General features: G+C 39.5%; 1 protein-coding gene across 1 annotated transcript in view; it reads right to left on the bottom strand.

Moving 5' to 3' along the window:
- SLC9A2 (solute carrier family 9 member A2) overlaps positions 1-15,937 on the bottom strand; it is a 147,877-nt gene that overhangs the window by 111,896 nt on the left and 20,044 nt on the right. The gene's annotated exons all lie outside the window — the stretch shown is intronic.

The following is a 15,937-nucleotide window of genomic DNA, read 5'->3' on the forward strand; positions in this document are numbered from 1 at the left end:
TTCCAACTCATGATGACCCCATGTGCTTCAGAGTAGAACTACACTCCATATGGTTTCCTTTTGGAAGCAGATCACCAGCCCTGTCTTCAGAGGTACCTCTGGGTAGGTTCAAACTCCCAGTGTTTCAGTAAGCAGTCGAGCACTTAGCCATTTGAGCCACCAGGGACTCCCTGGACTAATTAGGGTCACCTTTTATGTACTTGGGGCCCTGGTGGCACAGTGATTAAGCATTTGGCCGGTAACCAAAAGATCGGCAGTTGGAATCTACCATCCTCTCCTTGGAAACCCTATGGGGGTAGTTCTACCCTGCCCTATATAGGGCCGCTGTGAGTAGAAATCATCTCCACCGCAATGGGTTTGGTGTTTTTTGTTTTATGCAGTTAGATCTATCTACCTGTACCTTTTCTTTTTAGCATTTAATTATTTTACTTTTTTCCTGCTAGACTGAAAGCTCCAGGAAGGCTGGGACAGTCTGTTGGCCTCACCATTTTATCCTTAGCACCTACCACAGAGCTAGAGCCCAGCGGGCACCTACTAAATATGTGTGGATTAATAAATGTGTGATTTGGCCAGAAATCAACAGCTGTCCTGCCCTAGAAATCTGGGCTGACTGCCTTTCTCATGGTAGGGTCAGTTACAGGATGGACATAAAATTTCCTAGATCCCACAATCCCAGGTTTATATTTTGGGATCTCACATCTCTATCATTCTTTCCCTTCAACTCAAATGATTTGAAAATCTAACTACATTACTGGATTTCCAAATATTTTAATAAATAATAGTTACCTGGTTGGAGACTGATCTTCATGTAGCATAGAAATGTTTACTAGGATCTTAGGAATTCTCTCAGAGAAACTCATAAATCCTTTTTTCTGTCTTTTGATCTAAAATGGTCTGTTAGAGTATTGGTGTGTTTAATGGAGTCCTTTTACAGGAATGGTGGTGCAGCAGTTAAGCGTTTGGCTGCTAACCAATAGGTCGACAGTTTGAATCCATCAACCACACCCTGGAAACAATATGGGGCAGTTCTATTCCATCCTATAGGGTTGCTATGCATCAGGGTTGACTCAATGGCAATGGGTTAGGTTTCTTTGTTTTTTTTTCTAAACAGGAATAACTCTCCTGTCGATCGAGCAGGACAGTATCCTCTCCATCACAAAGGATCACAATGGATTTTGGAATACTTCTTGGATATAAGGAAAAGGAGCTGGGAAAATGAAGCTAAATTAGCTTAAGAGAAAGTGTATCTTAAAAAAATAGAAAAGTGAACTCTGTACAGGAGATTACTATTGTCATGTGACACAAAACTGGTCTCCAATCTCTTCTTGCGCCCTGGAAATCTCTGGAGGACCAGGGCTGTGTTTTATTTATTTAACTTTGTGTTTCTTGCCACACAGAGCTTAGAGCTTAGTTAAATTAGTTAAAAGTGAAACCCAGAACCTTTGTGCAAATGAGCAGGCAAAGGTCTTCATGTTGTTGTTGTGTGCTGTCCAGTTGATTCCGACTCACGGTGACCCTGTATGACAGGGTAGCAATGCCCCGTAGGGTTTCCTAGTTTGTAATCTCTGCAGGTGTGCCTGACTCAAGCCGTGGTGTTTTCAATCAATCACCTTATATGCACACAAAAGTTGGGCAGTGAATAAGGAAGACCAAAGAATTGATGCCTTTGGATTATGGTATGGTCGAAGAATATTGAATATACCATGGACTGCCAAAAGAAGGAACAAACCTGTCTTGGAAGAAGTACAGCCAGCATGCTCTTTGAAAGCAAGGATGACGAGACTTCATCTCACATACTTTGGACATGTTATCAGGAGGGCTCAGTCCCGTGAAAAAGAGGAAGACCTTCAATAAGATGGACTGACCCAGTGGCTGCAGCAATGGGCTCAAGCATAGCAAGCATCATGAGGACAGCACAGGACAGGGCGGTGTTTCATTCTGTTGTACATATGGTAGCTGTGAGTCAGAACCAGCTCTATGGCACCTAACAACAACAACAACAATCTCTACTGGAGCAGATTGCCAGGTCTGTTCTCCCACGGAGCTGCTGGTGGATTCCAACAGTGGACCTTCTGGCTTGTAGCCCAGCACTTAAACCCTCGTGCTACCAGGGCTCCTTGAGATCGCCGTACATCATCAAACGTAGTCTCTACGACAACCCTAGAAGGTTTAATCTATCATCCCTATTCTTCAGGTGTAGAATGGAAGTGGACAGACAGGAAGTGATTTGCTCATAAATGGCAAAGACCCCCCTGCTCCCCAGCAGATGCCAACACTTTCTCCACTAGGTTGGCTCCACCGTTAGTACTTCGCCCTTAGGGTGTGCTTGGTCAACAGATACGGAAGAGAGGAAGGGCTTCATTGCTGGATACTGGTATAATAGGTGCTATAGTATCTAATAAAATAATTAGCATCTAATAATAATTCAATAATAGATACTAACATTTCATACTATTTATTTTTATGCTTTTTATAATAGTCATATTGTAATACCCTTTTTTGAAATCTGCATTGTACAACCACTGACTCTTAGTTTCTTTTATTTTTTATTTCCTAATTTTACTGTGCTTTTTTTTTTTAGGTAAAAGTAGACCCTTAGTTTCTTAATGGCATTTTAATTAAAAATTCTTGCCTACAAAAAATCAGCACTCGTAATATTGTTGACTTGATGCCTTTATTATTGATATTTTAAAGTCCTTAAACTCTATTTTGTTTTCAGTTTTCTTTTTTTTTTTAAGACATTTTGTCTTCAGTAAAAATCTAGGGCCTCCTTAGAGTACAGCTCTGTAGAAGATCTTGAAGTGGTGGGAATGTTTTACTGAAATGCGTGGAAATAAACTGTTTTCTCTTTTTGTTTTTAGCCAGCGATATCTGTCTCATTGTAGCAGAGAAATGTTTTGCTTTATGAAAACCTGGCAGCGGCCAGTTGCCGTTGAGTAGGCTCCGACTCCCGTGTCAGAGCAGAACTGTGCTCCTTAGGTTTCCAATGGCTGGTTTTCAGAAGTAGACCTCCATGCCTTTCATCTGAGGCACCTCTGTGTGGACTCAAACCTCTAGGAAACCACTCAAGAAACCAGGATTGTTAACCTTTGGCACCCCCCAGGGACTCCTATGAAAAGCTACTTTCTCCAAATGCAAGCTTATAAATTAGAGTGATACTTTTAATATTGAACACTCGGTATATTTAAAGTAAGATTCTGTTTTTAAAAATTTACCCGCAAAGTTTTGTAGAGCCTTATTTTTCTTCCGTAAAATAAGAAACTTGGAATAAAGAACACTATGTTTCTTTATAAAAGGATTTAAAAATCTAGGCTGCTAATCTAACACACCTTGTGTAAAGCAGCGTACACCTACATCTTGCCTCGTCCGCCTCAGTGTACTGTGATTTCATGTGTGGGGGGAGAGACTCCTTGTCTTTTAAAGTCTGCCTACATTATCGTCTAAACCCTGACATGCAATACAGTCACAAAGCAGAAAACAGCCCACAGGAACTCCTAAACATTATCTGATTATTATATGTAAGGTACACTCTTTTATCAAACAAATATTTATTGAGTCCTTACAGTTGCTAGGCACCTGCAACCAGAAATCTCTTTCTACCTTTGGAAAACCAATAAATGAGAAAGCTTCAAGGGCTTATGGTGGAGATGTTCCTAGTAACAGGTGTAGAAATGAGGAGTGACTTTGTAAAATGCGTATTTTACTTAGCATTCCAGATTTAACCAACTGCTACCATATTAGACATAAGCAGAAACCTGACCAAATCCAAACTTGGAAATAGAAGACACAGAGTCTAATACATCAATATCCAGCCAAGCATCTTCTTTCACTTCCCACCTGCTCTTGGGTCTTGAAGTAATTCCTTAAGAAAGCGTTTCGAGTTCTCATTTCCTTGTTCGTAGTTCACTCTAAAGCACGTTTATATAGATCTTATTTAGTAAGAGTTCTACGCTGAGAAAATCTCACCAGGTGCTTCCAATGTGACCTGTGGCCCAGACCCGAGGGAGAATTGTTTCTGTCGTGCTTCTTGGTAATTCTCTAATAAGGAGAAGGAAGAGCTGGGGAATATGTCTTTGAATATCCATGCTAGACATCTGAGCTCTTACTGTTCTTATTATTAGCCTGAAGACTTAAAAATATCTTAAAGAAACAATATTAATTAAAAAAAAGACTCTGTTTTACATTTTTCTTGCCTGTTTTTGGCCTATGTGTTTCATCCAACCATCCATCCATTTATTTATTCATACAAAAACATCAATTATTAATTTAGCTTTCTGAGAATCTACTATGCGCTAAGCACTATTTCCTGCAGAGGATACAGAGCCAGACCATGTGGATCTTGCCCTTAAGAATTATATAGCATGTCAAAGAATATAGGACAATGACAATAGCTAACATTTACCCAACATGTACAACGGGGCAGGAACTTTTTAAAACACTGTGTCTAGTATCTCATTAAATACTCATAATAGCCAATAATTTCAGGTGTTATTAGCATACCTATTTCACAAATGAGGAAGCTAAAGACAGAAAAATTAAATAATGTGCCCAAGATCACACAGCTAGATTTTAATATAGGTAATCTGATCCTAGAATCTACACCCTTGAACACTATGCTATAAAACAATGATGATTATTATGGCAATGATGGTGATGATGGTGATGGTGATGAACGATGGTAAAGACGGTGGTGAGGATGATGATGATGGTGCTGGTGGTGACAATGGTGATAATTATGACTCCAACTTGAATTTACAGCTTCTTTAGTACTCTGTCCTATAGGGTCACTATGAGTCAGAATCGACTTGATAGAAACGGGTTTGGTTTAGGGTTTTAGTATATTATTTCTAACAATGCTAGGTGATAAGTATTATTTTCTCCAGTTTAGAAATAAGAAAGGGGAGACTCAAAACAGTTTAAACAAACCTGATCAAAAGCTATTCGACTTCTAAGTGACAGAGCTGCAACTAGGATGCAGGTCTCTTTTCACTCTTCTAGGTTGTGCATACGTAGCCAGGAGAAGGCCTCCGATGTAATAGAAACCATAAGAGAAACAGATATCAAAGGCTGTGGAAATTGAGAAGTGGGAACTAGTGAAGGAACAGGGGGTTGGCCCCAAAAAGGTCATTGTTTTACACTAAGATGAGAAATCTTCGATGAGTTTGAGAGTAAAGAGTGAGATGTTATGACTCTTATTTTAATAGACTCACTCCAGTTACTGTGTTGAGAATGGACTTTCGGGGAGCAAGGGCAGGAACTCTTGCTGCAAGTTAGGAGGCTTGTGTAACAATCCAAATCAAGAGGGGCTGCTGACTTGAGTCAATGTGGTAGCAATAGGGATGGTAAAAGTGGTTGGATTCTGGAGATACTGGAATTCTGGAAGTATTTTGAAGGTAATGCTGATAATTAGCTGACACACCGGATGTGGAGGATGAGAGAAAGAAGGAATCTAGGTTAACTGTAAGCTTTTTGCTCTGAGATACTGGAAGAATAGACTTATTTGAGAGACTGGAAAGGCTGAGGGGGAGTTGGTTTGGGAGGATGTTAATCAAGAACGGAATTTTGGAAACGGCAAATTTAAGGTGGAATCCCTGGGTGGTGCAAACCGTTAGTGCACTTGGCTACTAACCAAGAGCTTGGAGGTTTGAATTAGCCCAAATGCATCTCAGAAGAAAGGTCTGGCAATTTGCTGCCAAAAGGTCACAGCCATAACAACCCTATGGAGTACAGTTTTACTTTGAAACACATGGGACTCCCGTGAGTCAGAATCAATTCAATGGCAACTGGTAGTGGGTTTAAATTTAAGTTGCCTGTTGGAAACCCTGGTGGTGTAGTGGTTAAGTGCTACAGTGGCTAACCAAAAGGTCAGCAGTTTGAATCCACCAGGCGCTCCTTGGAAGCTCTGTGGGGAAGTTCTGCTATGTCCTATAGGGTCACTATGAGTCAGAATCGACTTGATGGCAATGGGTTTGGTTTGTTTTTTTATTAGACCTTCAAGTGGAGATGTCAAAGACCATTGAATATTCAGGTTTTGGATTTAGAAGAGATGCTCAAAATAGATACATAAATTTGTGTGTCATCAGCAAATAAATCAGTGTATTAGTTAAGTGATACCCCTGCTATTAGAGACAAACCCTAATCTTCACCGGCTTAACTTAATGTTGTCGTAGTTAGGCCCCACTGAGTTGATTCTGACTCACAGCAACCCTATCGGGCAGAGTAGAATTGACCCATAGGGTTTCTTAGACTGTAATTTTTATGGGAGCAGATCACCAGGTCTTTCTCTCACAGAGTTGCTGGGTGGATTCGAGCCACCAATCTTTCAGTTAGCAACCAACTCCTTAACCATTGTGCCACCGTGACTTGCTTAACTTAATAGAAATTTATTATTCCTTTACAGTCCAGTCCATGGTGGGGAATTAGGGATAAGTTAGGGTGGGGGTTCTGCTCCACATAGTCATTCTGAGGCCTTGTTAATAGAGGTTCACTAACTTTAGCATGTGATTTTTATGCTCACCCCATTGTCATCACTCTGCTTACAGGGAGGTGAAAAAGGAATGCACATGGGAAATTCTTTAGGGGGCTCAGGGCAGTTCTGCTCTTATTCCATTAGAAAGAAATAGACTAGTGGTCACAATTAGATGTGAAAGGGATATGGTAATATGGTCTTTAGTTGGGCAGCTTTTTCCGAGCAACAACTCCACACTAGGGAAGGAACACTGGTTATTGGAAGATAACCAGCCCCCTCGTCCATAGTTAGCACTGATCACCTATGGTGTAAGCATAGAAGGAAAAAAGAAAAGATCCAAGGACTGAACCACAGGTCATGGCAATATTTGAAAGTTGGGGAGTTGAGAAGAACCAGCAAAAGAGGCTTTGAAAGAACATTGACAAAGTAAGAGGAAAATGAGATGGGTGCTATGTCCTAGAAGCCAGATGAAGAGAGTATTTCATGGACAGGAGAGTGAATAATAGCATTAAATGCTGCTGATAGTTCAGGCGAGATGAGGACTAAGACATGGCTTTTGATTTAGAGACCCGGAGGGTCTTGGGGATCCTGAGAAGGACAGTTTTGGTAGAATAGTAGATGTAAAACTCCTGACAGAAGTAGGTTAAGGAGAGAAGTAGAGGGGACAAATTGGAGAAGCAAGTATTAACATCTATTTCAAGAGATTTTACCGTATGGGGAAGGAAATAAATAAGATGGTGGCTGGGGGAAAACATAGGGTCTGGAAAGAAAAATTTGTAAATATTGGAGATATAATGGCATCTTTCTGAAATGGAAATCAGCTAAAAGAGAAGGGGAAAAAATGGATGACTCAGGAGAGAAAGGGAGAAATTGCAGAAGCATTATTCTGGATAGATGAAAAGGGATGGTACCTAGTGTGCTGGTGAAGGATCGGGGTTGGTTAAGAGCAACAGGAGAAGAAGGGGACAGACCCAGGTCAGTGAGGAGGTGGAGGAATGTGGATGAAGTTCTGGTCTCAGTTCTTTAATTTTTCAGTGAGAATGAGGGTGAGGAAAGAAAGAGACATTGGAGTTTTAAGGAGAAAGATGAGAAAGTATGAAATAGCAGTCAAAGAGAATGGGAAAGAGAATGACTAGGGAGATAAGTTATGAAACACAAACAGAATTAAGGGCCCACTTGAGGTTAATAACCATGAATTTAAAATGGGACCAGTGAGGGCAACTGTGTGTTTTTCTGCATCTACGTTCACTTATACAGGTGCAGGCACAGCGTGGGCAGAGATGGGATTTAACTGATACTGTGGTCTTTCCAGGATGTGAAAAGGGACAAGGTGGTTGAGAGTGTGTGCAAGGTAGTGGTACAGTAGTGGACCACGGAAGTTTTCCACTGTGCGTGGGGTTGCCATGAGCCAGGTGCCAACTTGACAGCAGCTAACAGCATCAGCAATAACAACAACAACAAAGAGCAAAGAGAGACATTGGGGTAGGGGGAATCCTCTGCTAGGATCAATGGATTGCAAGTGCCAGTAAAGGATTAACGAAGTTGAGTTATTAAAGGGAGTGAACTGGAAAGATAAGAAGGAGGACTGAATAGCGCAATGCTTAAAATTTCAATTTGTTCATTAATTTGTTTATTTTAATGTACACTTTGGTTTATGAGTAAAGGACTACGAGAGGTCCGTGTAAGTAATTCATGAAATCTGTTCATTCAAGGAGCTATTCATTCAACAAATAATTATTTAACTGAATTATTCTAGACTTTGTGATAGACGTTTATCGTTGTATAACATGAAGTATTTCAACAATGAGAGGTTCATTTTCTCATTCTTTGAAAGAAAGAGGCAGGGTTTTGAGGAGAAAAGTGAAAGTATGAAATATTTATCAAAGAGAGTGGAAGAGAGAATGACTAGGGAAACAAGAATTCCAAACAGAATTAAGGGCCCAGTTGAGGTTCATTCATTTAGAAAATCACTACTAACTAAAAGGTTGGAGGTTTAAACTCACCGAGCAGCTCTTCCGAAGAAAGGTCTGGTGATGTGTTTCCATAAAGAAAATCCTATAGAGCAGTTCTAATCTGTAACACATGGGGTCACCGAGAATCAGGATCAATTTGACAGCAATTTTTTTTTTTAATCATTAATTTGCATTATATTTATGTGGACTCTCATGTTTCAGTACAGGCACATTTTTCAGTTAACCAGATTTAATTTCTTTATTCATTGCCTTAAATCTTACGTGGTAATTCAAGCCTGAAGAAAGTTCTTACTATAAAACAGCCTATAAGTTACTGGCCTTGTAAACTCAAATTTATAAACTGGAGATGTAGATCAAAAGTGTTTTTTTGCACAGGGACACATTCTAAGATTTCTTCAGCATTCTATCTTTGAGTAAAGTATGTATTTTTACTAAGTAGTATTTATTCCTAATTTCAGTACATAAATTTGGAAAACTATACAAATTTAGAGCAAGAGTTAAAGAACATAAAATGCTGAAGTCAATAAAATACTTCCAGATAATTTCCAATGGCTTAATCTGAGCTAGAATTCACCAGACTGCTGTTGTTGTTGTTAGGTGCCATCGAGTTGGTTCCGACTCATAGCGACCCTATGTACAACAGAATGAAACACCACCCAGTCCTGTGCCATTTTCACAATCACTGTTATACTTGAACCCATTGTTGTAGCCACCATATCAATCCATCTTATCGAGGGTCTTCCTCTTTTTTGCTGACCCACTACTTTACCAACCATGATGTCCTTCTCCAGGGACTGATCCCTCCTGATAACACATCCAAAGTATGCAAGACGTAATCTCAACATCCTTGTTTCTAAGGAGCATTCTGGTTGTACTTCTTTCAAGACAGATTTGTTCGTTCTTTTGGTGGTCCATGGTATATTCAGTATTCTTCACCAACACCATAATTCAAAGGTGGCGATTCTTCTTCAGTCTTCCTTATTAAGTGTCCAGCTTTCACATGCATCTGAGGTGACTGAAAATACCATGGCTTGGGTCAGGCAAACCTTAGTCTTCAAGGTGACATCTTCCCTTTTCAATACTTTAAAGATGCCCTTTGCAGCAGATTTGCCCAGTGCAATGTGTCCTTTGATTTCTTGACTGCTGCTTCCATGGCTGTTGATTGTGGATCCAAGTAAAATGAAATCCTTGACAACTTCAATCTTTTCTCTGTTCATCACGGTGCTGCTTATTGGTCCAATTGTGAGGATTTTTGTTTTTTTTATATTGAAGTGTAATCCATACTGAAGGCTGTAGTCTTTGATATTCATCATTAAGTGCTTCAAGTCCTCTTCACTTTCAGCAAGCAAGGTTGTACCATCTGCGTATCACAGGTTATTAATGAGTCTTCTTCCAATCCTGATGTCCTGTTCTTCACATAGTCCAGCTTCTCGGATTATTTGCTCAGCATACAGTTTGAATAAATATGGTGAAAGATTACAACCCTGATGCACAGTTTTCCTGACTTTAATTCCCTTATTCTGTTCAAACCACCACATCTTGATCTATATACAGGTTCCTCAGGAGCACAATTAATTGTTCTGGAATTCCCATTCTTCACAATGTTAGCCATAATTTGTTATGATCCACACAGTCGAATGTCTTTGCATAGTTAATAAAACACAGGTAAACATTTTCTGGTAATCTCTGCTTTCAGATAGAATCCATCTGACACCAGCAATGATATCTCTGGTTCCACATTCTCTTCTGAATCCAGTTTTATTTCTGACAATTCACCAGACTAGACAGCTAAAGAAAAAAAAAAAATCACCTTGGCATTCCTTTAGGAATCTACAGTACACACTAAATCAATATTCATTGTCTTCCTTATATGGTCTTTCAGGTTCCTGCCAGCTCCCTGATTCTCTGTACCACATGTTGCAATGACTGATGGCCATGGATATTTTGTCAATAGAACTTGGGTCTTACATGAATCCCAGGGAATCATAAGAATATATATTTATGTGGTATAATGGATTGCTTTTTGTGTGGCCTTTCTAGCCTTTTTTTTTTTTTTCTAGCCATGGTCTTGTAACTCCCACACAGGCGATTGGGTTGGACTGCGTGATAGGGTAATTGTGGCCCACCAAGGGATTAGTCAGTTTTTCCATCTCACTGGGGGCTTGAAATGAGCCACCCCAGGGGCAGGAAAGAGAAGTGTCCACCACCACCAAGGAAGGAGAGATTGTCAGGAGAGATCCGCAGGAGATAGCGAAGTGGGCTCCCTGGCCCATGGATCCAGAAAGCTGAGTGCCTTTGGGCAGAGACTGAGGGCCAGAGAGAAGCCTACAACTGATCCACAAATTTGGGACTTGCCAGCCTCCACAACCAAGTGAGCCATTTCCTTTATATAGTTCAGGAATTCTCTGAGACATTGCAGCGAATTAGGAAACCAAAGACGGGAGGGAGAGTGCTGAGGAGAGAGGGAGTAGCTGATGTTAGAGATGATGGAGTGGTACAGCAGCTTGGAAAAGTTGGACATTTGGGACATCTTTAACCTCCACCTCATAAGAAACAGCTTTGTGCTGATCCTTATAAAAGAAATTTTTTGTTTAATTTAGAGTAGGCCTCGCTCCAGTTATACAGGGATGGACTGGAGGAAAGGTAACTCTTTCAGAAGTAAGGCTAAGGAATGGAATCTTTCGTCTTCATAACTCCAAGAGAGTTAAATTGTTAATGATTCAAAAGTAGCTTGTGATCCTACTAACATTTTCCTAATTTCATGTAGGCACTTACATAAACAACCAAAAGGATATTTTAAAAAATGGGGGCAAGGGCACTTGAGCAGAACACCACTCCACACAGTGGACTCAATCTATCAGTTTTCCTTTGAATTTATAAGTACAGTCGACATCAAGAATAGTGAAATTCTTCTGGGTCTGTAAATAAGAAACAAATTTCAGTTCTACTAGGGTCAATTTTAAGTTTATTCAGGTTGAAATTCAGGCCTACTCAGGTTTGAGTTCTAGATTAAATCCATGCCTACTCAAATTCATGTCTAACTACTTGAGAACTTTGACACAATTGTTAAGCTAAGGAGTTAATGGTTCAATTAGCCAGCAACTACTCTGTGTAGTCCTTGATGTTAAAGGTTAGTAGAAAGAACTCCTAAAGATAATTTATTAAGAATACATACAATATAACCATCAAAGGGGTTGCAAGTGAGGATTTACACTTGGTCTAAGATGTTTGCATTTAGTAGTTACATCACAGATGTGAACCAGATGATCCAAGCTTATAAACTGGAACCAAATGAATCACTGAAACAAAAAGCTCAGATTCTTTTTAAGTAATACTTCTAAGAGGGTATGATAGTTCCACAGTATGAAATAATAGAATAACAGAAGGAAGCGGAACCGTTCATATCCCAGTTCTAATAAGTAGCATCTTCTTTCCTCTCCTTTTCATAAACTCAACTCTAGGTATCTGAGTGGAAAACGAAAAAGAAAGAGCTGGGTCTTTCTCTTGTAGGGGAAAAAAAAAAGATTACACATACTCACACACACAATCTTTTTCATTCCAACACTTGCACTACAAGTAAAGAAAATGGGCCACTAAAAATTTGAGTGGCTTGCTCAAAGATCAGCGCCATATCTAAGTACCGAATTCAGGCATCTTTGCTCCCAGTTTGATCTCTTCCCATACTGCTTAATAACCTTGGTACCTTGATAGTCCAAACAGGTTAATACACCTTAAATGTTTTCAGTTATTTATCTGATATTGACTAGGAAGTTTTCCGTATGAATATGTGGCCTAAATAAAGTCATTTCATGAATAAAACATAATCATAGATGTTGATCAGATATGAGATACTACTCTATTGGATTGCTATTGTGAAATACTATATTTATATCAGGGTAAAAAAACAACTTCAGGAGTAAAGAATTATTAGCAAAGGGCAGAAGGGAAACTCGGACATTTTTTCTGATGCCAAAACATGCAGGAAGAGCCTAGTCTATTGTCCTGACCTACAGAAAAGAAAGAATTATTAAAGTTCTTGCCAGTTTTCCATTAAACTGCTGGCTCACTCAGAAGTTGAAATTAAATGTAGCGAAACCTAAGAAACGTTATTATTCTACACACACAGACCCACAGACACACAGACACCCCACCCCAGCTCCAGCACAGGCAGAGCCTGGATTCTCAAAGGGAAGCCAGGCAGGGCCATTATTGACACAAGCACCTGCTGTCTTTCATGCCCTATTTTCTAGACTCCCACAGCCCAGCCTGCCCTTCGCAGGGAAAACAGCTGCTGAAAGGAGGCCTCCTGTGACTAAGCGTAAAGGCAGATGAAGCCCGGTCCCTGCGTAGTAAAGTCTAGGAACGAAGGTCAGCAGTGATAAGAATCATAGCTGTTGATGACAAAATTAGAAATCTCAACCTGGTTTTCCCCTCTATTTTATATTTATTTGGTGACCTGGTGTGCCGTGGTTAAAAGCTCGGCTGCTAACCAAAATGTTGGCAGTTCAAATCCACCAGCTGTTCCTTGGAAACCCTGTGGGGCGGTTCTACTCTGTCCTATATGGTCGCTGTGAGTTGGAATTGACTCGAAGGCAATAGGTTTGGTGTTTTTTTTTTTTTTTTTTTGGTTTATATTTATTTGCTTAGTGATGTCCTTACTATTTCTCAGACTTCAGATATCTGTCTACAAACAAGTAGAAAAAATTTGAATTATCTGGATGAATGAAATAAAATAAACTAAATATTTATATCGATTATCATGCTTTAAACAAAAATTGTATACTTTGCTCAGTTTTCCATTTTGCTCCTCTGACGGAGAAGTGACCTTCAATACAATCCCAATACAGGCAGTCATTCTCCTGTTCTTATGTAACTCTGTAGTTTCCTGTAAGGTCCATATTATAACTTGTATTGCAACATATATTTTTAAGTTTACTTTTTTCTTCATCAATTCTCTACATTCATGTGTTTTGCCTTTCCCTTATGTTTTTGGAAAAGAGGGTAAAGAAACTAAAATTATCCCCTAGGATGGCCAGGAATTGTGTCATATATTTTTCTCAGGTTTTTCTGTGGTATGTCTTTCTCCTCCTCCTCCTCCTCTCCTTCTTCTTCTTCTCCTCTTCCTCCTCCTTCTTCTTCTTCCCTCTCCCTTTCACACAAACACACACCCCAGTGTGAAGTCATGTATGGAGAATTAAATGATTCTACCTAATGATAATGTCTATCTATCTATCTGTCTAACTAACTAACTGTCTATCTATCATAGAATCCCTGAGTGGTGCAAGTGGTTAAACGCTCGGCTACTAGCTGAAAGGTCGCTGGTTCAAATTTACCCAGAACCATCTTGAAAAACAGGCCTGGCAATCTGTTTCCGAAAGGTCACAGCCTTGAAAACCCTGTAATGATGAGAGGAAAGACCTGGAAGAATACAAGGGAAAAAAAGAAATGTCAATTTATGTAAAAAAAAAAAAAAGTGGACAGACATGTTACATGAACAAATATTTGAATTGTACTTAAGATGTTGTCTAACAACCAGTGAGGATCAATCACTACCTGATTGAATCACTGTTAGATAGAACGTGGGAGACGACCAAAATATATTCAATATTTTGACTCACCTGCCTTGTGTATATTCAAATCAAGGTAAGAGGTTGTTTACTTTTGAAAATCATGCCTACAGTGCAATCCAGTTCTTACTATTTAAGAACCAGTTCTTAAAAGTTGTTCTTAAGACCTATTGCTTAATTCACAGACATCAAACAAAGCTGTAAAACCAGTTTCTCTATTAGGTTGTAATAAGAAGACAAGAGCCTCCTTCTATGAATCTTTTTATTAGATTATATAATTGTCTCTGGAAGTAGACCTACATTCTTCTACTAGTACCTGGGATCCACCTTTATCCCTAAATTGTTCCCACTTAAATAACCCATGACTTGTTGGCCACACAATGCTTTATCATAACTTATGAATCAAATGGCACCCTTATGTTCTCCACCAACATCCCAGTGTGTTTCTATATTGAGCTGTGTTTACCCTCTGAGAAATGGAAAAACACTACCTCAGATGCAGTTGTATCTTATTGAAAAGGCTATACTTGGAATGATGTCCATTTAAAGGTGCATTTTCTAGATTGATGCATTAAAACATAAAATATTGACCTACAGAAATTTTCCCGTAAATTTTGAGAATATCATGGTAAATTAGCATATCACTACATATGATCAGATCTAGGCATTTGGACATAGAGAATAAGAAAAATAAATAAGTTTACTGTCTCCCCTGAATTCACTTGAAAACAAACATAAGAATGTCAACAAGGAATTGAGCAACTAAACATGCATTATTATGGGAAAATCCATTTTATTTCTCTACTTTTGACTAATGAGTTCATCAGAGCCCTGGTGGTGCCGTTTTTAAGCATTCAGCTGCTAACCAAAAGGTTGGCAGTTTGAATTCATCAACCCCTCCTTGGAAACCCTGTGGGGCAGTTCTACACTGTCCTTTAGGGTCACTGTGAGTCAGTACCAACTTGATGTCAAATGGAATGGGCTGATTATTTTTGAGAATCATCAAAATAACTAAGTTCTGAATTTTTACATCAATTCTGGGAAAACAAGAAAATCACAAATTATGACGTTGGTTTGGAGCAAAATAAATCCAATATGCTGGCACCCCACTTGGCAAAATTCTCATCTAGATGAAGTCCATTGTGTGCTTTCTTTGCACGTGCAGCCAACACTGCTGGAAAATACACAGCCATTAAGATCTGGGACATAATAAATTCATGGTTTTCCACAACTCCTGAGCCCTTAATGCTGCCAGGGAAACAACAAGTGTTCCTCGGTTTTCTTTTCTAATTCTTGATGGGTTTTTGTCAAACATTCTCTACTTTCCGCAAACATACTACTTCACCACTTCTCCCGTGCCTCTCTAGCCTACTTTTTCAAAAACAAAAGAGAAACTGTCAACAAGAACTCTCTCTCTCTCTCATACATCAAATTACTATTTATTTGCTTCCATATCCATCTTTTTCTCTTTTTCTGCTGTTACCATAGAACCAAAGAAACCAAACTAGAGTGAATTCCGACTCAGCAACCCTATAGAACAGAGTAGAACTGCTCTATCGGGTTTCCAAAGAGTGGCTGGTGGATTCGAACTGCCAACATTTTGATTACCGACCAAGCTCTTAACCACTACATCGTACCATAGGACAGGTGCCTCAATTTCTACCTAATTTGTTCTCCTGTCTGAGCTCCAAATCTCTTTCTCTTGGGTGTTTTCAAGAACCGCACCACACTGATGAGTCCCTTGCTCTTTGTTATTCAGTCTCTCCCTCTCTACAGGCATCCACACTTTCTCCATAGCTTTCCTTCTGTGGTTTTTGCTGCAACTTCTTAGACTCCTTTGCAAGGTCCCTTCATTGTGCATGTCTTAATTGTAGAGTTTTTGACTTACGTTCTTCATCATATTCTCCTCTTAGTCTGTGTACTCTCCC

This window comes from Elephas maximus, chromosome 17 (genome assembly GCF_024166365.1).
Source record: "Elephas maximus indicus isolate mEleMax1 chromosome 17, mEleMax1 primary haplotype, whole genome shotgun sequence".
NCBI lineage: Eukaryota > Metazoa > Chordata > Mammalia > Proboscidea > Elephantidae > Elephas > Elephas maximus.